This window comes from Varroa destructor, unplaced genomic scaffold (assembly GCF_002443255.2).
Source record: "Varroa destructor unplaced genomic scaffold, Vdes_3.0 BEIS01000007.1, whole genome shotgun sequence".
Taxonomy (NCBI): domain Eukaryota; kingdom Metazoa; phylum Arthropoda; class Arachnida; order Mesostigmata; family Varroidae; genus Varroa; species Varroa destructor.
In genome coordinates this window covers 21323229-21346563 of record NW_019211460.1, presented here as the reverse complement: position 1 = coordinate 21346563, position 23335 = coordinate 21323229, and the positions used below count along the sequence as shown (strand labels likewise).

Here is a 23335-nt window from a genome sequence, read left to right as displayed (position 1 = left end):
CTTCAGAAGCCTGTCGTACGTCTGTTTCTTCTGCTCGATGAACCAAGTTGGCATAAGCCTGAGTTCGCACGCGGTCCGTTGCGCCAAGATGGCGACATAGTCTCCTGCGTGTGTACAACTGAAGAAGCCGAAAAGTCCTCTCCTTTCTTCTTTAAAGGCACAATGACAAGCCTACGGTTCTGCGCGGATTGCGCACGTTGAAGCCCAGAGGGTTGTCGAAATGAATGGTCTGATAGCGGGGATCTGTTGGTTTTTCGACGAACAAAGCGGGTGTACTCTAGAGAATACATTATCTGTCGCGGGAGTACTCAACTGGGAGTGGAAAGGCAGAGCGCAGATTACGTATGGGTCATTGATGCCATGAGAAGTTAAACGAAAACCAGCAACAGGAAGACGATAAACGAAATATGACACAACGACTCGCACATACTGAACCGCGCAAGAGTACAGGAAGTGCGAAGAACGCTGATCGTTTGGTCACGTGTAAAACGTATCGATGATGCTATAAGTATCCATTGTAAGCTGATAGAAAATTGCGTTATCGTCTTTGTACTTAGTAAGAAGAATGAGATCTAACCATTATTCATACATTGGATTTATAGGTTCTGCGAATGTAGATAAGTTACAAAGATTTATTTCCCAAAGTATTACATTTTCAAACCATTTCTTCGTCTAATGGCTTCCTGGATATGCTCGATATGATATTATAACGTACTATGCTACTAATGTATTCCAGTTAGCATTTACTGGGTTTCGGGTCAAATACGAATCGTATTATAAAATACGGCAAGTTGAGAAGTTTGAAGAACTATTGGCAATAGAAATATCATTATAACAATATTATAGTGTATATATATGTGTGTGAAAAAAGATTTTATTCATGTGAAGTCTCTGATTAAATTGTGTTTTCATCTTCTGAACTTCTAGTTAAGTAGAAAACTTCATACAGAATTATTGTAGTTAATGTATTTTTTCCATTTGTGCTTATCATTCAACAGCATGGAACTTGATAGATTTCGCTTAGGTCCAATTAAACCGAGCAGAATACCCATTACCTGTTACATGGACCTTTGATCAAACTTATGGATTTATCTTTTGCTAATCGGGCTGCTTCCCAGCCAAGGGTACGTATTGATGCAGGCCATAGGCTTTTATCACCTAGGCCTTATCAGAAAGATTTGACGAAGGCTTTGTTTGGCCTTTAGCTTTCCACTGCAACTTGTCTGATCTGACGGAATACTGTAGTTTGATCTTACACTGTCACGATCAAAAAGTTCCTCGGACCACATCCGAAAGAACTCGACGATGGAAATGTAACGGCGAGTTACAGCACTGAGGAATCACCAGGAGAAGCGTAACGGCGGAAGGCTACGTTCCCTGTCTGAGCCTTAAAGACCTGTCCACCCCTTTTCCTTATCGCCCCTGCCGAAACGCCTTGGTTGTTCTGCCTAAAGAGGGATCCTCTGTGTTAGCAGCTGTGTGACGCCGTAAGCCACTTTCACAAAAATGGCTTCTAACAGCTCCTAAAGGCCCGGTCAGGCTGACAGCGCTGGGAGGTCTGGACCTGTTTAGGCAAGTAGACTGTGCGTATCCCTAGCTGGGTATAAATTAGGGCAGCGAAAGTGCAGGCAGACCGTAGCCGGGTATTTTGGCAGCGAAGATCAAACATGAGGGTCGTGGAATTGGTGAGTAGGGTTTCCGTTTTTATCTTGCTCAATCCATTTACTCATTTGCTTGCCTGGTAGCTCGCAACTAAGAGGCGAGGCAATAATCAGCGTTTTCAATACATCCTTTGTGTTCCGCTCCCTCTTCCCTTCTGTAGCGAACAACAAATGCAACCATTCGTCCGTGCATTTGTGCGAATCTCGATTTATCGGTCAGATCGACGCCACGCGCTCGAAAAAGCACAAGCCATGCTATAGACCTTGCTTTCTTACCTACCACTGCCTGCCGGTGGCATGGCCACTATACTCTGCTGTCTGTAATTTTTTACGCTTTGCAAACGCAGTTACTAATTCATCATTGAAAGCTTGTTACTAGTGAAATTCAACGCTAACCTGTACAAACCTGTAATACTTATCATGTAAACGTCAGGATTAATCTAACGCAACTTTGTGAAATGTTCACACGTGTAATCTACGAGAAGACCCTGTAGGTGGGTTCCGTATGGCATCAGTACTAAACATATTTGGTGGACTCAGCTATTCGTGAAGCGATCAATGCGCTTGATCAATAAATCTCACTATATCAATCAGAACTCTTTCCGTTTAAGACATCCTATATCCAATAAGTGAACCAAGTAGCTTTGTAACATATGTGTAGGGAACAAAGGGTAACTCAGACCCTAGTAAAATAGCCTAAAAGCCGTTTTCAAACAAAGTTCAGGCTGCCCAGCGGATCGGTAGTTTCTCTAGGAATTTCTATTTCTAAAATTACACATTATAAAATATTGCCCGCGTGATCACTATAAGGGAGCGGATAAGTAGCTGAGTTAACAGAACAATTTGGGTAATCGATGACAAATACTATTTGACTAAAATGCAGTGTTCGTCCAGCGTGCTCTGCCGAGAAAGTCTGCTGACAGTCCGTGATTCATTTGGTTTAGCCCCCAAAAAAAACCTCAGTAAAACTTTCGGTGGGCGCGCCAACATAACAATGACATTCCCGCCTTTCCCCCCCGCTAAACGTCGAATGGATCGTGGTACAAAAAACGATTGTCTTCAGGCCAACAGCAAGTCAGAGTTGCTCCTTGTTCCCCACACGGTATACGGCCGAACGAACTTTTACGATAGCCGCTGCACGGTAAGACACTAATCTAGAAGTATTCGTTCCCAACCTAATATCTCATATATCTTCGGTCCTGTTTTCTTATGCCACAGTTGTTCTTGTTTTCCTTAAAAAGCTTTTCTTCTACAGGAACTCAGTTCCTTGCCACGATTGGCCGGCTGTTACGAGGCTGGACGTTTGAGCCAGCCAGCTCCCTACGATGGCGATTACGACGAAATAGAAAGCAGAAGTTTGTTTTACAACAGACGGAATATCTGTCTGTTTTTACTATTTACTAGCGCTGTACTGTACGTTCTTGCTTGCTCTTATACTTTCCAGCCCCATCTTTGTGGCGGACATCGTCGCTAAGCGGCCTCAGTTCTTTGTAGCTCACGCATTGTAGTTATGCACAGCGTATAATCGGAACTCCACGTGAACTTATCGCTGCGGTTTGAGTACCCATCGTAGCGCCTGCCTGCTTGTCGTAGACACCCAGAAAACAATCCGTAAGTCCTTAGCTAGTTGCGTCGTCTAACTGAATATTCACAGCTGGACGGAGTTAAGAGAATCGGGAGCCGCTTGACGTTGTGTGTAGAACTACACTCCTGGAGAGTGCTTCGAGGGTTGGTGTCCTAGAGGAGGAAGGGTCCAAAGAGGAGCATACGTTCGATAAGTCGTTCACAACTACGCTGTACGGCCGACACACAAAGTAGCGTGAGGGGCCTGAGACGTTCTACGACTGGAAAGGAAGTGAATGACTTTAGAATCTTCGCTGAACTATTCTGTTGTGGGCGATATACAGTTAATTGGGTTGCCTCTTCATAACTATGTGTGTAGGCAAAGCCTTCCTAACTATATACTTTTACACGCAAAGTTCACCAGCTATGCTACATATCTGTATAATTTAGTAGTTTTGCGAGAAAACAGACACGTAAAATATTATTAGTCTATGCACAGTACGGTGGAATCTGTATCCGTGCATGAGATTAATAAGAAGAAGAATAAAAATTAGCCAATAAGGGGGAACTCTTTGAGCTTCGATTGTGCTCTAGGAAAACGAGCGTGTACCAGTGTGACATGTGAAACATGTATACATGCGATAAACACGCTTCCATTTAGGGCTGTCAAAACCTTTCTCAGTAGCTAATAAAACGTTTGATAACTGCACAGGCTTTATGCTCAGTCGTATCAGAACACGATTCCATTCATAAACCTGTAAATATTCACCCATGAGAACGCCGTTTCACTTTCTTCCAGGTTACATTGAACATTATGAATTAGCTTGTATCCATAGCGGTCGACTTGAGCTGCACAAGCAGCATGTAAGGCATGCTACCATCTTAGTGTCGAGCCGTTGTTCTAACATAATACGAAAAAAACGGCTTCGGGTCTGTATTCAGATAAAACAAGCCTATCCTTCTAGGTGATTCCTTCTAGGAGACCTTCCTAGGTGAATATCGTCAACTATTAGTCATTTAATTGCGATATTAAAGAAATTAACTGGATAAGTAGGCGGCTGACACGCGCCGTTAGCATCAACAAAACGCAGGAAATTTCAATTCACGGATCTGTCCGATCCACGCAGCCCATTGCCAATGAAGCACAATAAACTTTTGTTCCATCAACGTCAAATTAAGCCAAATCTCAGATCAGCACGTGCGAAATTAAGTCATTGGAAAAGACACGGAAATGCTTGTAGCGTAAACCACAACTCATATTTTACAGTTAAAACTACGCTTATTACCTAGTATTTGTTTAGTGGGTGAAGTCCTTATACTCTTTCTGCCTCTAATACGTGCCCATAAATTAGACTCTTACCATGAAGGGAACGTCTAATAGAAGAAAGTGCCAAAACACTTCATCTTAACTACGATTTTACTCTCCTCAGGCCAGTAGATCCGCTTAAACGCATCTAAAATTGACATCACGAAGCTTATGAGCAGAAAATATGGCATGGGATACACGTAAAAACTATGTCAAGTCAAAAGTTTAAAACATGAAGAAACCGTTGTCAATTAAGATAACGTATGAATACTAAAATAGCTCGATGAGAGCTTTTCGTAATCGTGCAGAAACCTCGACAATGGTGACCGTTTTAAAATCAGCTAGACTTATCTGGCAGGTAAATTTACGCGTCGTATGTGTCTCTACGAGTGATTTACGCCTGAGAGAGAAGCGTTGAAAAAACCAACCGCTCGGTCCTAGGCGTTGTTTTGACATCTTTCCATGAATTAAATGCGGCTTGTTAATTAAAAATATTTTGCTAAATAAAATGAATGAAAGGTTCTGGATTACAGCAGACTAAAATCCCTCTACTACTATTGTAAACAGACAAACACATTAAACTGGTACAGACAATAATTTCCTTTGCCTCGAAGCGTGGGCGTAAACCTATGATGATGCAGCCAGTGATATTATAGTCGATGACTATGAACCCGCATTAGTATCCATGGCACGGCAACCAGTTGACATTTTTATACGAAGATTCTATTTTTTCGTAGAAATTTTCCTAAAATCTCCCCGTCGTTATCAATGCAGCTCCATACCCCGCATGCAGAGCACGTTAACGTTGGTCTTATTTAAACATTTGAAATTTCGTTATATCACGCAGAACACAGTGATCGAATGACCCAAAAATATGCCTAACATAGTCTCTTGATATAAGCCGGCAATTATTAACCTTCACTGCCGTTTCTACACATACAAATGAAAAATGATATCAGGTAGCCTACGGAGGGCCTATAATGCGTCTGTCGCAACACCTAGCCGTTGACTTACCTGATACGCGGTTGTCCATTCTTATCCAGTTCTTTGCTATAGAGAGCTAGACAAATTAATGATCAGCGTTTATCTATTGTTTAGTACAAATCCATCTGTGCATCAGTACCCGTGTGCGGCAAACAAAAACGTTGTTTCTTCTAGGACGGTCTATGATGGAACCAGAGTCTATGGCGGAATTCATGCACGACAAAGCGAGTGACGACTAGCCGCTTCGTCCCTGTTCACTCACTGTTCGCCATCGCCTCCGAAGCAAAAAATTACCACCGCTTTTTGCGGCTTTTTGTTCCATGTCCTCAAAATTTGCATTGAATACTCCTGTTGCTGGGAGCTCGAAGCGATAACGCAGGTTTTCGGATAGCAGTGCTGTCGGCTCCAAGATATGCGCGCCATGCCGGGTCGCTGTGCTTAGCCCTAGCACCCTTGTAGGCGAGAGCCTCTGACGCTACTTAATTATTGTAAGATCATCCTAAATGAAATCATCATTGTAAGACCCTCCTAAATTACGTTGCGATCGAAGCTCCTTTGAGGCCGAGCAAGCTAATACCGGTTGCGAAAGACAAGCGATAAGATAATAGGCGGCGGCCTACGTTGCCTTCCTGCATCTTTTGCTGACGTACACACTTATACTCTTGCAGAACAGAGTACGAAAACCGTTTAATGGCAAGAGGTGATTCAGCGAAATGCAAAATGTTAGTGACTGCTGTCCTGTTAACACTTCTGAAGTTAATTGCCCCCGTCTTTACAGTGTCAGGTCTGGGACTGTCGCGTGGAGCCGCGTTAGAGCTTATTTCGTTTGGAGTTCATTCGATCCATATATCTCTAAATTTTCTATATATAAAGTAAATTAGGCTGATTTCCTGGGCTTTCTTATTTGATCAGACAGGTCCTTCAGACAAATAAGTGTAGGAATAAGTTCAAGTTGTTTGCCTGTTCCAATCCAATTATTTGTGTAAGGATTCGAAGTGCAGCCACTCTCGACAGTTATTTTATTCTTCTGCAAGGTTTAGCACGTGTATAAGCACAACCAACTCAGGACGCGTGAGCATAACCTTGTCGTTTGGTGTTAAGTCGAAGGCTGCTTTGAAGTCAATCAACATCGCGTACGCACGACCTAGCCAGGGCTCCTTTGACATTTGTCACCATGATCCTGTACACCGCTTCTGTGAAGCCTTCTCTTCGGCGTATATGTTGTTTCGTGCGAATAGACTGTAAACTTTTTAAGTAGCCGTTAAATTTCTTAGTCAACAAGCCGAAGAATAGCTTAATAAAACGCACTTTTCTTCGCTGGTCTCACCATGGTGACGACGTGGGTGGGTCAGCCTATTCTTCGGCGATCATTTACAAAATAGTGTCTTAATCTTATCACTGGGGCTTAGCGTGTAAGGCTTCTTGTTACGCAAGCTTTGAAAACTACCATGCTTCAAGTTTTGCGGCCGGCATCGGCTTCGGCATTTTATAACACGGCTATTTCCCACGTATCCCTTCAACTACTATGCAAATACGTTATCCACTAGGCTACTACGACGACTATGCGATTTGCAGCGTCTCATCAAAGTCTTGCTTGAATTTTCGTGACCATCCTCGCAAGTGATTGTGGTGATGCAAGGCCAACGCTGCCAGAACCTACTTCACGAAGCTCTCGGTTAATGGAACGGTTGGGATCTCTCGGGTTTAACTCTAGTCCAACCGTCCGGCGTGGTGTTGCCTTTCTCATCGGCGGTTTTTTAACGGTGGCTTCGCTTGGCGGTGATTATTACTTCCGAAGCTGACCCGGATGCTGGAACGTTTGGCTTTGGGAGCCCGGTTGAATTGGCTGGGCCCGCTGTTATCATCAATAGTCTTTGTGTGAACACTCTATGGTTCCTGACACTCTTGGTTGTCAGGAATCTCACATCTAAAAAAGGCCCGATCTATGTTGCAGGCCATTTTATCTCTGTAGCTGTACCGGACGAACGGGCGCTGTCATATGGCAAGCGGAAAAGGTGGGAAGCTCTTATTTTTTTTTCGCAATAATATCATCTGCTGCTTTACAGTCCTGACCGAAGAAAGGAATGGAGAGCACATGTACTTCTGACATGAATGGCGAGATATGATTAACGTCTCTGAAAAGCTCCCTGTCTCGCTGATGCATCTGTTCTTTTTAAATTTCATGCGTTGTTGATAACCAGCCTGTAAAAAGACTGCCAGTGGCCTACCAATGCTGTGAGTATACCTTTCGTTTACAACACGCAATGCTACCGACGACCATTTTCAGCGCTGCACGAATAGACACCTACGATTTTTTAGAAGGAATTTATCTCAGCACTTTGTCATCGGGCGTGCTTGGTGCTGTGGCCTATTATTAGTACTTATCTTCGTGGCGGAGCTATTCGGAGATGTCTCTCATTTCTGGCGTCAGATATTTCTATTTTGATTGCAAGCCTGACATTTGCCTTTCCAGTTTCATTGCTTGATGATGTAACAATGTCAAGAGACCGACTGATTCATTCTTTAGTGTACGAATGTTTCATGAAATGTTCTATTGATCGAATGGGCATATCCTACACCGCTATTAGCCCGCTAGGTTTATTATCGGATCAACTTCATTTATGAACGACATATAGTACTTCGAACAGAGCATATAAGTCTTCCTCTGCGTATTTTCGTTGTACCTTGTGCAAACATTCATACTGACTAGTCAAGCATCTTTCGAGCGCGATGATCACGATAGACAATGCAGCATTGGCCCATACTCTGGCGTATGTAGACTGTTGGATCCAACTGAATACCTACACAGCGGGCTTGTGTTCGTTGTTGGTTCTATTGCTATTGTGCCTGTAATGGTGCGCTTCCCGATGTCTTGTTGTATAAGATGCACGGTCCGAGTTCGTGCCCGGGCGTTGATTGCAGCAGGGTGTAAGCCACAACAGTACCATTTACTCTTCTAATCTGAGGGAAACATGCCTTCGCATGATAGATCATCGCCTTCCCGAGAACGAGGCCGTTCGTTCACAACTCCCGCAAACTTTGGGCTGGACGGGACGAAGACGACTCGATTGATACTTAGCGCGCCCCGGAAGGAACTGTGAGATTTTCTTAAAACGCGCATAGACCGAGAAGCGAACGCACACATTACCCAGCACTCGAATGCAAAGAACACTTGAAGGTCTTGAAATTAGCGGCATTCGAGATGCTTTGGTAACCATATCTGCTTAATGCATACGTAACCATCTGGCTTTGCCTAATATTAATGGGTTTTGATTGATTATAGGCTAGTCTAACATAGTAGATGCTTAATTCAGTCGATTCTGCTGTGTTCCTCGCTCCCAATTTATTCGACCATGTAGATTGTGTCGTGTTTCGATTGCGTTTTGCATTGTTTGGGAAGATTAGCGCAGTTTTTCTCGAAAGCCAGGCCGATCCTTGTCACTGTTGCCATAGTTACTATATCCTGACGTCGAAGGCGCTCACCTGACGGGCGTCTAGTGTTACGCAGCAAGAAACTGGACAAGATACTGGGTAAAATCATTCTGAGCCAAAAGGCATCGTATTTGTGTTCTTCCAACCCCTCACTCTTCGGTTGTGATACCACCATCGGTATGCGGCTAAGCACACCTCATCCCCTCGCCTAGTTGTCTTAGTTGAAAAACACGACGCCTCAACTGACACAATTCTATTTCGATTCGTGACGTGCGTTTGTGTACGTATTCTTCTGATTTTTGTTCTTGAGATCCGTGTACTACTCTAGAAAGCATCTTTCTGCTTACTCCATTAAAAATTTCCTTCACATAATCGTCACGGTGAAGCAGGTAGCAAGCCATTGCCATGGGGAGAAGTCAGTTGTCATCTTCGCTGTCGCCGAGCGGGTACAACTCGCCTGAGTTGACGAACGTGTCGGTGCTCTTTTCTTCTATATCGAACGCAAGCGTTGTTCACTAAGCCACACCAGCTTTCATTTCCTTCGTCATGTTTCGACATCTGGATTGTGACTTCACCATTTTTTTCATCTTATGAGCGTCACTTCTTCCAGGAAGACGACATTGACGGCCTTCCGATCTGCTAGGCCCTGTCCCCAGCAAGTCCCTTTCACAGCCGATCTGAACCTCTCTAGACGAGTGGGGAACAAAGGCGGTGGTGATTTGCATCCCAATTTTAGCTCTAGCTCTTTTCTATAGATATTCGTGCCTCGTGTCACTCCTTGCAGCATAAAGGAGGGCGGTAGTGACAAGCAGTGTTTGATCGAAGTCGGAACCGCTGCAATTGGAGAAAAGAACTTATTCCGCATAGACCTGTACGCGCTTTTCGAGAAAACGTAGCTGGAAACTTTACTGGTAGCCCCTTCGTCACCTGATCGCCACGACGACGCGATCATCATACAACGCGGTATAGGTGCCAACGAAGTTGAACGAGCGCGATTACATTTCGGAGCAAATAGCGCAAGCCAGACGGACTCGAAGCAGCCCGATAGAGATCAAAGAGAGCAGACAATGTCGTTCTTGTGCTCTGTGCTGGTTCATACGTCATAATGCTGCAAATCGTGCACTTCGCTAACACCTGACCCTGCATTTTCTACAAATGACTATAGAGGCTCCTACTGTTTACACCTTTACTGCAAGACGTAAAAGAAGCCGATTTTCTTTCAACTAACTTGCCTTTCCTTCTGGCTACCGCCAGAATTTGCTTCTTTTTAGAGGCGCCAACGGAAAAACAACTGACGAAATCGGTGGCGGACCCAAATAGAATTCAACTTTACCAGCGACAAAAAGAGGTGCCTAGCGTCGACTCGCACGTTCAGCACAGTTCAAAACGTTGGTTTTGAATATGAAACGGGTCACGTTAGTTTTCGAACTTGGATCGTTCACGTGTCCCGAACACGGTACCATGGCACCGTCTCGGAGTCAACAATATCATCACACGGTGTGAGATTAGAATGGTGTTAATCACCTTCTGTCGCTGACGGAAATTACGGAACTTCTATTGGATTCAACTGTCATTGTGCCCTACCTTTTTACATAGGAATGTTAGTGAAAACATTAACCTCCTGCTGATTCATTATTGAGGACCATACTGCCATACCTAGCCCGAAAGCACTTCACCAGCGTTTCTTCCAAATAGCCTACGAAAGGCCGTAGGGCCATTTAGAGGAAGGATTACCTTTGTTGTTGATTTTGCAGATAGTCCTGTCTAACACAATCAAGCAGCTCATGTTCAGTAAATGCGTTGTCATAAAGGCCACAACCTGATTTGACATTCGTGAGAAAGAAGAGAGAGTTCAATTCTGCGGATTGTCTATGTCTAAACGTTATTGTGCCTTGCAGACAAGTAGTTCTTAGCGAAGAGTTTTTTTACTTTATTTCTCGTACAAACGTAGATTCCTTTGAACTTGGGGTACTAACCGCAAACATACTTTTAGATTTCCATACCAAAACGCAACGATAAAATAGATTAGATATAAAAATTATATCTGAGGCCTCCAATTGAACAACATCGTGTTCCTGACTTTTGTGTCAGGTTACTGTCCTTAAATTTGCCGCCATCATGTATATAAAACATGTTTCGGGTGTTGGGTCATGTATTCAGCAATTCAGATAATGTTGCTCTCATCTGATCTACAATCGAGTGAATGTTATCCTTGGGCGTTGCGCAATAAGGATTTGAAATATCTTGCACACGTCCGACCTGCTTAGTTTTTTGGGCAAACTTTTAGGTGCATTGAAAGACTTCCGCAACCTAGGTTACCCACTATTAAATGAGAAAATATTTAACCAGCTTCATTTTTGTAAGCTATTCACGAGTTGAAAAAATACCTGAACATCTGTTGCGTTAGTCTATCACAGGACTGCAGGGAGTTCATCACCCCCCAGTCGATTTCGCCCCTTGTTGAGGTCTATTTACTTTTAAGAAGCCCGTAACGTAGACAAGAGTACAACCGAACGCCTCTGCGAAGAGGTTTCGGAGTTTATAATAGGCCATTGTTGCCCTCTGCACACAGTGCAGCTCTCCTGTCTCTACTTATCCCTACGGTGAGCGATGACATTTGTAGAACCGTAAGTATATACTTCAGAACCTTTGGCAGCTTAGGTTCGATCTAGGAAGAATTCTAAGAGTTGTTCTCGTTAAAAAAGTTGTTCTCGTTAGAATTCTACGATCTTTTTCTGCATATTACATTATTTTTTGCTCGCTTTTTTAAAACCCAGTATTTGATTTCCTCAAATTCTGTGAAACATATGTTCAATAAAAACACACTGCATAATGTACAACAGAAATAGCTTCGTACTTCATAAGATGTACGAACTTACTGTTCGATCCACCTACACAAGTGTTCCCCTTCTATGACAGGATTAGCGCCTAAAAAGCACAAGCGTTTGTACGGGATGTTCTGATCTCCAATTTTGACTCCAGTGGATTCACTCAGTACTTAATCACTTACAGCTTCTCGAAGGATGTAGTGTATTTTGTAGAAATCCAATTACGTTTATCAACATTTGCATTTGAACGAAAAAGGAAATCTTGCGCCCATCATTATTATAGTAAGATCTACGAACTAGCCAGGTGTCTCTGCGTCTCTTGTGCTATTAGTTAAACTAATTATTCTGTCCCATCGTCCGTTTAGCTGTTGTAGCTACTATAGTAGCCTATTTTAATACAAACAAATTGGGTTCAATTTACCTAGTCTAACAGAGACGATAGTTTAATTGCAGACTCTTACAGTTTCTTCCTGATTTGTTCCAAACTCTACTCTAGGTTTTAATGCACTTGGGAGTTCATATCTTGTACTCCGTTTCGGCAACATTCGTCCTAGCGGTCCTGCTAGGCTAAGGCTACCTCATCTGCGAGTTTATCCCCTTCATCAATAGTATCTGGTCTATCTGCCATCAGAACTTGAATATGAATTGTTGTTCTATTGCAAACCGATTTTTTCTTATATGATAAGTTCTTGTTGTATCTTCCTATTCTACTATATTCCATTGTTACTTTCTGGTTGCGGTAATTATATTTCGTTGATTTTTTACTCTGTGTTAATTATCCCAAACTGATTCCCCAATAAGCAGGTTCGTACTTCGCAACTAATCCTAATAAATTCCGCTTCTCGAAGCGCTAAATGAACTTGATTTCGAATTAGTAGAAGTTGTTCTAAATATAATAGCAAACTTCGTCCCGCTTGTACATGTGAAGTTAATTTCCAAGCGTGGACAGAGTAAGTGTGAGGCTTGAGCACGCTTCCTTCGGCAGTTATGCTCCATCTTTTGCCATAATGTCCTTGTAATCTTAATATATTCCCAATAAAGGAATATAAAAAAACGTGAATCCAATCGAAAAATATAAATCACATGTCAAAGTGGTTCATAGTTCATTATCATCATGCAAATTAACATTAATCTTTAATTAAAGAAAAGTATTCCTCCAATTTTAAAACTATGATTCATATGTAAAAGATGTGGTTCCTTTATGAACCATAAGCCATGGGGGCACTGACTCACCTACGGGCTTACGTAACTATTTCGGCTATATACAATGGGTGCTAAAGTTCGATTATTAAGTAAACTATTACCCAACAGTGTACATTTATACAGGAGTAGGGAAATTACACTCACTATTATTGGAGCTCACTAGCGAAAAAAAAATCAGGTTACCTGAAAATGTCCTGTCTGAAGCACCAAACGGGTAATGCCGAATGATGCCTAGATACTAGGCAATAATCTTGATTGTCAATTTGCGACAGTGAAATTAGGGAAAATAACGTTTGTCTAGGGGCTCTAACGAATCGGTTGTTCCATTGGTCGCACAGTTCCTCCCAAGATGAAGTTCTAGCGACCAATAAAAGTCGCCCTTTTCCCGCACTTTAAGGGGCTGTTTTGGATTCGGCGAACCTTCAAAAAGACTTTATTAATAGAGTAGATTTTAAGATATTTTAGCCCATTTTGTCCCGGTCATGCATGCCCAGCGGTTGTGCCCACTTTGCTGAAAGAGTTTTTGAGTCATTAAAGTAAGCTCATATAAAGGCACCTAACTGTAAGCAGAAGCGACAACGATCAGTAGTTACGTGTCAAATACGAACCCTCGATCGTTTAGCATTCTATATTTCATTTAATTTTTCCATTAGTAATGAGATCACGGATGTGAGAGAATGTATAGAGTAAGCAATCGAAATGTAGCGTCGCAAGATGGAGGCGATGTCTCATTTCGATACTATTATAAGAGGAGACAAAGAAGTAAAAGCATTTGTACTCCGTTGATTGGGGTCTTAACTTAATCTCATCGTTCTAGCCTTTTTTTTTACACCCTTTTCAAACCATATTTTTGCCATAAAAAACCCATAGAGAATACCATATGAAATCAATGGCGCTATACAAAGTAGGATAGCTGCTGCTGCTGCTACTACTACCAATGACCTTATGAATCGCTATTTAAGGGATTTAGAAGAGCATACATACGCTGTGTAATTTAACTAGAAACTATTACTACTAACTCGAGGGCAAATCGCCATTGACTACTTCTGAACTAGCTTTGGACGTGAAACATTAGTTTCCTTAAACGACTACTATTCCTTTGTGATTACAGAAACTTCGCTCATTTCTCCATACCTTTTGCCGCTTTTCTTCCCAGCTGGCGCTTTCTTAGAAATCTCGATGAAAGTTCATGTCCTAAGGTTGTTCCTTTTAACTCGAAATCATCTTTCCAACGCGGCTAAAAATCCAGTAAGAAATAGCACGAGTTTCTAGTCAAACATTTTAGATAATCGGTGAATTCGAGTACGCGAACTTCAAAAATGTATAGTGCTTCAAGCATAATACATTTTGATAGTCCCAATTTTGTGGCACAAATTGGGCACAAACGTCTGCTTCAGCATACCACCGAAACCAGGTCGTGGCTAAACACACGTATATATATTACTGTGCACGTCACTGGAAGGTCCAGGAACGCTATATTGGCTGCATGAACCATCAAAGAAAAACTTCAAAATTCAACACTTCTTTCTTTCTTTCTTTCTGATTCTGTTCGGCCCCAGAGCAGCTTCCATCGCAATATATGGACTATGGGTCATTTGGGAAGATCTTGCAATGAAGATCTTTAAATAAAGAAATCGTATCAAGGCTTTTTCTTAAAGGAGCACTAGGACTGTGCATAGTGACCCGAAGTCGCTCCACATATCTCCTAGCCGACCTGCCACTATTCTCCAAGGATCTACGTCGTCGTTTCTCCTAGCAACGGAAGCTTTCAAGTCGAAACTTAAAACATGGGAGCAAAAATCCACGAACCCTAATGAAGATTTCTTCGTCTCGAGTGTGATGAACATCAAGTGGAAAAAGACAAACCGATTGAATAGACATGTCGTTGTTCGCTCTGCCATGCACGGGTTCCACTATAGATTCCGCAAGAAACCTAGTTTTGACGATACACGTAGGTGCCCTAGATGCGAAACAATATCATTCCGCTTGCTGCTTTCTGATGTCATCGTTAAGATATCTAACACACTTTTTAAATTAGCTTTATAAACTCAGCAAGACTCGCGTAATTCATCGTGTGTAAACTGTTTCAATATATATGCACTTAAGCGAATTGCAGGTACATACTGCTAAACAACTTATATATACTGCTATAAATATGTGCGTTTTGAGCATCTAGCGTGTTTACCTTTTTCAGCGTCCAAAGGCTGCCGAAGCAACCGGACCTATCTATCCCGTGACAACGAGGAGTCTGTTACTGAAAAAAAACTGCTCTCTCTGCAGATAATAACTTAACTTAGAAGTTACGCTTCACCGCCGTCGGCTGAAACCCTCAATGACAGACGACTTGCAGACTGGTCGAAAATGGCTGCCAACGCCGTACAATATGCAAAATTAACTAAATAAAGGGTGGAAGCAATTTCGGCTTCATATAGTTTCTCAATATGTCGCCTGAGCCACAATGACAGATTCGTATGCAAAATTGTTATAAATGACAAAGAATTGCGTCTCTAGGTCGATATAGAGCAAAACAAGAATGAATAGCTTTGAGAAACATGCCTAGGCTCAGAATTAAACCAGATCTCTCTCCTAAAAGAATCATCGCTTGCGTTTGTTGAGGGTTGGAGGAGTCTTACAAACAGAAAAACATCTGGTGCATCGACACGGATGACAAAAAGCTCTATATGGCGGAGTTTCAATGAGTAAACAAAGCTATGCAACAAGAAGATCCAATGGACAGGGTAAAGTTATCTTTCTTCACAATAATGCCAGACCTCACACGACAAATGTCGTTAGAACCGTCCTACAAGAGGTTGAGTCGAAGATGTATTTGTATCCACGATTTCCTCCGAATAGATTACTATCCCTTCCCAGCGCTGGAAGACACAATTTTATAACAGTGCATTTCGCAATCAGAAGGTCTTCTGAGAGCGGCTAGATCAGCTCTCCAATAGCATCCCGAAAAATTTCCAGAAGTTAAGTGGAAGAAATAAGAAAAGGTCATATGAAGTCGAATACGTGATAAAATCAGGCAGGTCCAAAAGCTGTGTTTTTCCTAGGTAAAAAAAACGAGCTCCTTTTCGGCCTATCTAATATATGTACACGATATATATACACCATATTCTTAGGCGAGATTATATATATATATATCAGAAACTTCAAACATAGCACCAAAGATTTCATTTATTTCTTAGAATCTAATAAAACGCAGTCGCGTGCCTGGAACCTAGAAAACTATTTTGAAGATCCTAAAATAGGCACTAGTTAGCAACAGTGCCAATATTTATTGAATATTAGGCGTAAAAATATCTTCTATAAAATGCATATTTCGATCTAAAGAGTTAAAAAAATTCTATTTGTACATTGTTACTATGGACAAGTTTAAATGTGAGGATAAATTATAACACAAGCTGTAGACACATCTATCATCAAGCTAGCTTTCACACACGTGTGGTACAATTCCCTACCGTTCACATATTCGAGTGTTTTTTTCGCCGACATACGACAACTTGCGCGTCTCGAGTCTCTATTGGACTCCTCGCGTCATTGCCGCATGACTTCCGATGTCGCACAACAGAAGGTTGAACTCAACACCTTGGTCCTAACAGGTCATTTGTGTAAAATGAGACGCGTAGGAGTAGGCAGGACAAGCAAGGCAAAGCTGATCTATCTTATTATATATCTATTGTTGTACAATAGATAACCTTATATAACTATAATTATAAGACTACCATGTCAATAAGCAATGTTTCGGTAGTAACAACCGCATCACAAGGAACCGTTATAAAAATGACAGCCAGTCGCTTCACGCAGCAGCTTATAGTCCAAGCAAAAATCTGCCATCAGCACAAGATAATAAAACTGGCTAGTTTACTATAGAAACATTGGTAGTTAAAAGACTTGTTTTTTTCGACCACCTCTGTTACTCGTCACCTCCAAAGGTTCCATAGTTTTCGCGCCTTTATAAGAACCTATTAAGTCTTGTACGAAGAGGCTTAGGTCTTGTAGTGAATACTCGTAGACTTCGTAACAGGTAAAGCGATGACCGTACGGCCATTGCTACTGGTATAAGAGTAAGAAGCGATATCAGGCATAGAGCCAACCATTCTTTTCTTGTGTTGTTAGCTGACGAAGTAGCTGATGGATCAGCTACCGAAAGGGCAGACTTCTATCCCTCGCTCGTGGTCGTCTTCTTATACCTTTGGCGGGCAGGCAGTTTCAGCTAGGGTGCAACTTCCCCGAAAATGCTAGGCGCGCACCATCATACCATCGACACCAGGAGGACCAAGCTAGTGGTAAGGAACACGCTGGTAGAACCCACGCCAATGCTATCTGTTCGTATCGGTACTAGTCGTGTCGCATCAACACCCCAGTTCGGTAGAGCTGCGGCCTGGTACAAAGCGGCACTTTTTGTGCGATCTGCTTTCCTGTCTGCTACTGGTGGTCTAAGAATCTGCAAGTTTGTGCGTTGACTAGCGACCATCGGCCACTGGTCACCAGGTTCTGACTAGGCCCGCCTTTATCCGCTGTTCGGTATCCCCATCAGTATTCTGAGCACAAGTCCAATATCAACTCGGCACCATGTTCCCCTCCCCTTTCTTAGCTTTGCCTTGCTTCACCGCCCTAACAAGCCATTTGTGGACCAGAATTAGCTACGCCCCTTCTCCCGCGCCCCTGCACCTCCAAGCACTTGCCTCTCTGCAAGCTTTTCTATACACATAGCTACTCCCGGTACCACAGCGACTACTATCACAGCTTTCAGCGAGCTAACGCGCACAGCCCAATTGCAGAACTCCGTGCACCTCGCCCTCCCACATCGGAGACCAGACACTTGCTACTTGCCGGCGCTTATACTAAAAACACATATCCTGCCTGACTCATGTTTCTGCGCCCATAGCAATAGCCGGAGCCACAATGAAGCTACGGGGTCCGGCCAATGGTAACGCCATCTAGGTAGGCAGTGAGTGTTGACAACCGCTGCTTAGTAAGCCGACCGAACGTTAGCCTCTAAGGCTAATTCATAGAAAGCCGGCGCGACACCTTTTAAATTATGTCTGTCCACAATTGGTCGCTTGCCTTCGTTTCGTCGTTTGGTGGCCTCAGCTCTAAAGCTTTGGTGAACTTTGTAAAAATTCGAGGAACAGGACTAGAACTCTGTGAACAGAGCTCTGGGGGGGAGGGGCAGGTTTGGATGGTCGAAAGACAGCGGGTTGCCAAAACGACTTAGCTTAATTTATTTACCTGATGAAAGGGCCAACAGATTCTCGCTTTTAGTTTTTTTCATCGGGGAAAAATGGTCTGAACAGGAAGGTGATAGTTTTTTTTACTTGTGTATTCTATTTCTTTTTTTTTTACGAGTGGTAAGGAGAAATGACCTCAAAAAATTATTGTTTACATATTTTTTGCCATTCATAGTCATGGTGCCTTGGGCATAGGATCGCTTTAATAATCAAATTTATTTTACAGTAAATTATTAATAATACAATATTTCGGATAACCCGCGCGTACGACAATGGCTGAAATGTAGTAAATTCAAAATATTATGGCATAATGCTAATACGGTTTAGCGCCTGTCTTGCTTACTATTCTGGATCGAAAGTCGAAAACATTTAATTGAAATAGTAGTAATGCTAGCTTCTCGGCTTAACGCACTGCAGTCAACTGTATCGGTCCCACCGTGAAAACGATAACAGTCAGAAGTCTGATGAGACAATGACCATAACACCGTAGTTATCTGAAGGTTATTTATACAAAACTTTTACATTGCTGACGCTCCGATGGACGAACTGCAAAGGCATACCTCAATTATGGATGGGGCGGTTTTTCTGCTATTATAAAACCAACGATCTCAAAGGTCGCAGAGTTAATCACAGCCATTTATAAACCAAATTCGTGATCATGTATGTCATCGAGCAGCACTGACTTCCATAAGCATAATAAATTCCTTTAGCTTGCTTTATAGCACCATAATTTTGAATGCGTAAGCAAGCTTACAACCCCCTATGTTTTGAGTTATACGTCTGGCATCGGCATCAGGCATTCGACCATATGGCTGGCTTACGGCGCGAAACAAAGGGGGTCTATGCGCGGATTCAGAACTATGCCATAACGTGTCCCTAGGATTAACAGACAAATCCTTTACCCACCAAGTTGTCACGGGAACAATACAGCATCGCGAGACAAACCTCAGGCTGAGATGTTGTCGTGAAAAATAAGTGGGCTAAAAAACGTACCATTCATTCATTTGTGGACCGAAAAATACACCAGTCGCACTGCTTGACGTGAAACGCCTTTGAAAAATGCAAACGTTCGGAAACAAAACACGATCTCTATACATGGGCTGCGTAGAACCGTCGCATACGCTTATAGACCGTTACTTCCGAAGCCTATTTCAAAGATAAACTAAAGTTAACAGCCCGAGGCACATGCCCAGAAATTTGATGACGTCATATTTATGTTAGGTAAGCACATGAAATAGAAGAAATGACAGGCAAAGTACGAGGAGAACATATACGCGAATTTAGCCGCCAGATTACGTCCACGTAGCTGATTTCAGGCAAGATATTCCTTGTGCGCTTTGTTACTTCATCGTCCCTTCGGACCAGAGGTGACTTTATTCGTCCAATGTTTAGGTAGAAAGGGGCAAACGTATAAGCAAAAATACAAAATTTCATACGCTGGAAAGGTGGTACGTAGTAAATTGTATGTATATCAGATTTTTGTTTTGAGGCTACACCCGTCTCCTACTTGTATCACAATATAAGTTGTAGTCGCAGTAATTTGTGTAGACCAAGCTTATGATCCTCTAAGCCGTTAGACAATAGAACCATAGGAGTAAAGCGCAAAAGGCAATGAGTATAGAATTATCGTTTTCTCTTCAAAACAAAAAAGGCCTTGTTTACTTGAATGTTTGATTTTGTTGCGTCCAGCATCGGCCAACGCTAGCCAGTATGCGTCCTTGATCGAAAAAGCTCTTTCTGTCGGACCGCAGACACACACACATGCCAACAGCTTATACAGAAATGTACACTACAGTATAAGAATACGATTTGCTCGGGTAGGTGCTTTTACTGCGCTGTGACCTGTTTACCAATACAGCTCCACATAAAGACCTGCACCAAGCCTTAGCTCCGTCCAATTCAAGTTATTGGAGCCTTGTTTAGCCCTCGCAAGTGGGAGGCGACGAGAATACTCATAGCAGCGTCAACTAATTCCAAAATCTCTCATAATATTCGCACGAGTGCGTACACAAGGAGAAGCGCTTTTTCCCTAAGCTTGCTCCTCTTCTCCTTTCTCTCTCGCTTTCTCGACAACGCCCGAAGAAACGGAATCGCAAGATGGGCCAGCTGGATGAAGTAGACAACCTAGAGGGTCAAAAGGATGCAAATTGGCCTATTCCTTAGGCCTGTTCTGGATGAGATCTATTCATTCCCTACGTCTTTTTTCGTTCCGCCCTTTGCTTAGCGTCAAAAACGGAATACCACCGTCCCACCAGAGATTGTGGGCGTTTCAGCCGAGCTCAAGCATGGCAGTCGATAGAGCTACAGAATAGGTATCTGTCGATCGCAAGTGAAAATCATGGAAGCCTAGTCTTCGATCTTATTCGAGTAATTGAGGCTTTTCTCGTTTTTAGTAGCAGCAACTCCTGGGCGCCGTCATTGCTATCGCTGTCCTAGGTGCTCTGGCCTACTATACAGACGAGGTGCAGAACTCATCCCCGAACTATCAGCAAGTTACAGAAAGACTTTGAGTAAGAAACTTTTTTGTGGCCTCGACAATGATGCTGCGTCCCAGAAAGGTAATGATCACGTTGTTCAGATAGCGGTGTTTGTTGTTTAGTTATATGCATGCCAGTGCACGGAAAGACGAATCTTTATGGTACCTTCCTGGAGAATAACTACTTTAGATTTTTCCAATGGAAAGTATGTAGTTTTAGCGATATATTGGACACGTTTTAAGAGAAACTAGTAATCTGCTATGTGACATCATACGCAAACAGTAGCATAGCTGTTTGTGGCATCATAGACATAGAGGTAATAATGTATTTTATATTTTTACAAGTGGAGAAGCTCGAAACAATCGGCGTTTAGTGAAAATAAAGGACAACTCTAAACCATAATTTTGAAAGCTACAAACTACTGACATACTATAATAAAAAGCTTCATGGTGACTTTTCCTGAAGCCATGGTCTGTTAATCACGAGTCTACCCTCAAGATGGTTGATTTTTTGTCACTACTTACCGTGGTAATGGTTGTACCAGTGGTCGTGTTTTTTTTCTGTATAGGATTGCTCTGACAATAAACTATAAGAAATTTTATTTCACATAAACCTCTATACGCCTAAGTGATTGATCACTTAGTAGGTTAGGTGTTATAGTAGAATTAGTATGGAAATAATACCTAATGAACAAAAAACAAACCATCGCGTTTTGTAAAGATACTCTATACGTGCATCGATGTCATATCACCGTTGCTTGGGCTTCCGAAGCTGCAACGTTACGTACATTTATTGATGCGAACTGAGACTATACTCGCTTACTCAAAGACCGATATATTGGCTTCACTTGCAACAGGAGATCTATTAGTAGCCAGAGCCCATATATATTGAACTAATCCCTGTTGCCTCTAGAAAAAGCTCTTCAAGAGCTGTGTCAATATATAAACATAGCAATTATCCCAAACTGAAGTCCACCTTATCACGGCGATTTCAGCCACTTCGTTGCCCTCAACCTCAGAGCTTCTATGGTAACAACCAAAGACAACGTTCGAAGAATAATGCAAAGGTTTCCTCAAACAAAAAATAAGCAGAATGGCAATAATTTTCAATAGGGATTTAAATTTCACCTGAAACACTGAAATTTCTGCTTCTCTTGCTGGGTCATCGTAAGCCGCCACAAGAGGCCCGTTCAACGATTGACCCCGAAGTGCCGAGATTACAGAGTGGATTTAAGAAACTGAGCCTGCCAATCGGTGGAAATTGAAAAGTTTAAAGTTTAAAACAGGTGCCGTTGTCCCATTATTCAAGATACCGTAGACAAAATAGTAGTCAAACGGAAAGCGACGCGCTAAAGCCCACGGAGTGTATATGGTTTGCAGGTAAGCGGAGTTTAAACGAAGGGCAACGTCTCGTTTGTTTTTCTCATCTACGTAGCTTGAGATTTGCGTTCATTGAGTCACCTGGTTCACGAAAAAAACTCGGTAACGAGTGAACCAAGCCGCTTAGTGCATTTCGGCGGTCCCAACCGTACTCTACAACACAATATGATTGAGTTCGATTAGCGGCATGATCGATGCTGTGCAAAAAGCTCGTCTCCAGTATCTGCCCTCGGCTACCTCTTCCAGTTGACACCTTAGCTTGATTCACTTTGGTTCTTCTCATTCCAACACAAGGATAGTGACGAAGGATAATGTGTAAACCAGAGTTTTGAGAGATCGAGAAGCGCGATGAAGCGACAAAAGAAGCCCGTTCCTACGAAACGAAGTTTGCCCGCCTGCATATATCGTTTTTGTACATTAGCAGCGATGCTAGTATCAGTTATCGCAGCAGCAGTAGTAGCTAGAGCTAACCGTCAAGCCAGCGTTGCTCCTCAAGCAAAGAACGATTCGCTACGAACCTGTTTTTCGACGCTTGCAGGTATTTCCAGACTCTGCACGATCCATTTTATCGGTGTGAACGGGTGGTTAATACTTTCGCTTCTAGCCAGACGTTTGGTCGCAATCACTTCAGAGACTGGCAGCAAAATCGACATCGAACGCGGAAGACGCGCCGCAAACGATTGTTTCTTTTTGCTTCTTCATAACGAGGTCCATGGAATAAGCAGGGAATTACATACAAGCGCTAAGCTGATGAATAAACCTGCAATACATAACAGGAGCAACGTCGAAAACATTTAAACGTGGCGTGGGTTTCTGAGCGCTGATGGTATATATTGGTGTACATGCACTTCTGTAAATAGAAAATGCATTTCGTCAGACCCGATATTTATGGTGATAGGTAGGTAGGTAGGTAGGTAGGTACGCAGGTAGATCCGACTACAATTGCTATTACATTTTATGCTGCTCAATTTCTGTTAGACAGAGCACAACAGGTAGTCGGATCGTGCGGCTTTTGAAAGCATCTATATGAAAATGAATACTTGACCATTTAGAACCTCAGACCCTAGCTCGGCCACAGAAATATTATCTATTTCATGTTTCAAATAGACAGAGAGAAACCAGTGAATTGCCTGCCAACCATTTCTAACTCTACTTCTACTATGAAAGTGTTTCCTGTTGTGATATCATCTATTTGCGTTTAAGATACTGTTATCGAACAGAAATAAAGTTGTACGACAAATCTCACTATTAAGAATATATATATA

General features: G+C 42.4%; 1 protein-coding gene and 1 long non-coding RNA gene across 3 annotated transcripts in view; both read left to right on the top strand.

Annotated features, from left to right (window-relative positions):
- The window catches only part of LOC111254453 (uncharacterized), a 175788-nt gene that overhangs the window by 88229 nt on the left and 64224 nt on the right, over nt 1-23335 (top strand). The window lies entirely within an intron of this gene.
- LOC147754443 (uncharacterized) lies at nt 2421-3633 on the top strand. Its single transcript, XR_015317795.1, has 2 exons — nt 2421-2802; nt 3106-3633. It is a non-coding gene; the product is annotated as an uncharacterized LOC147754443 (long non-coding RNA).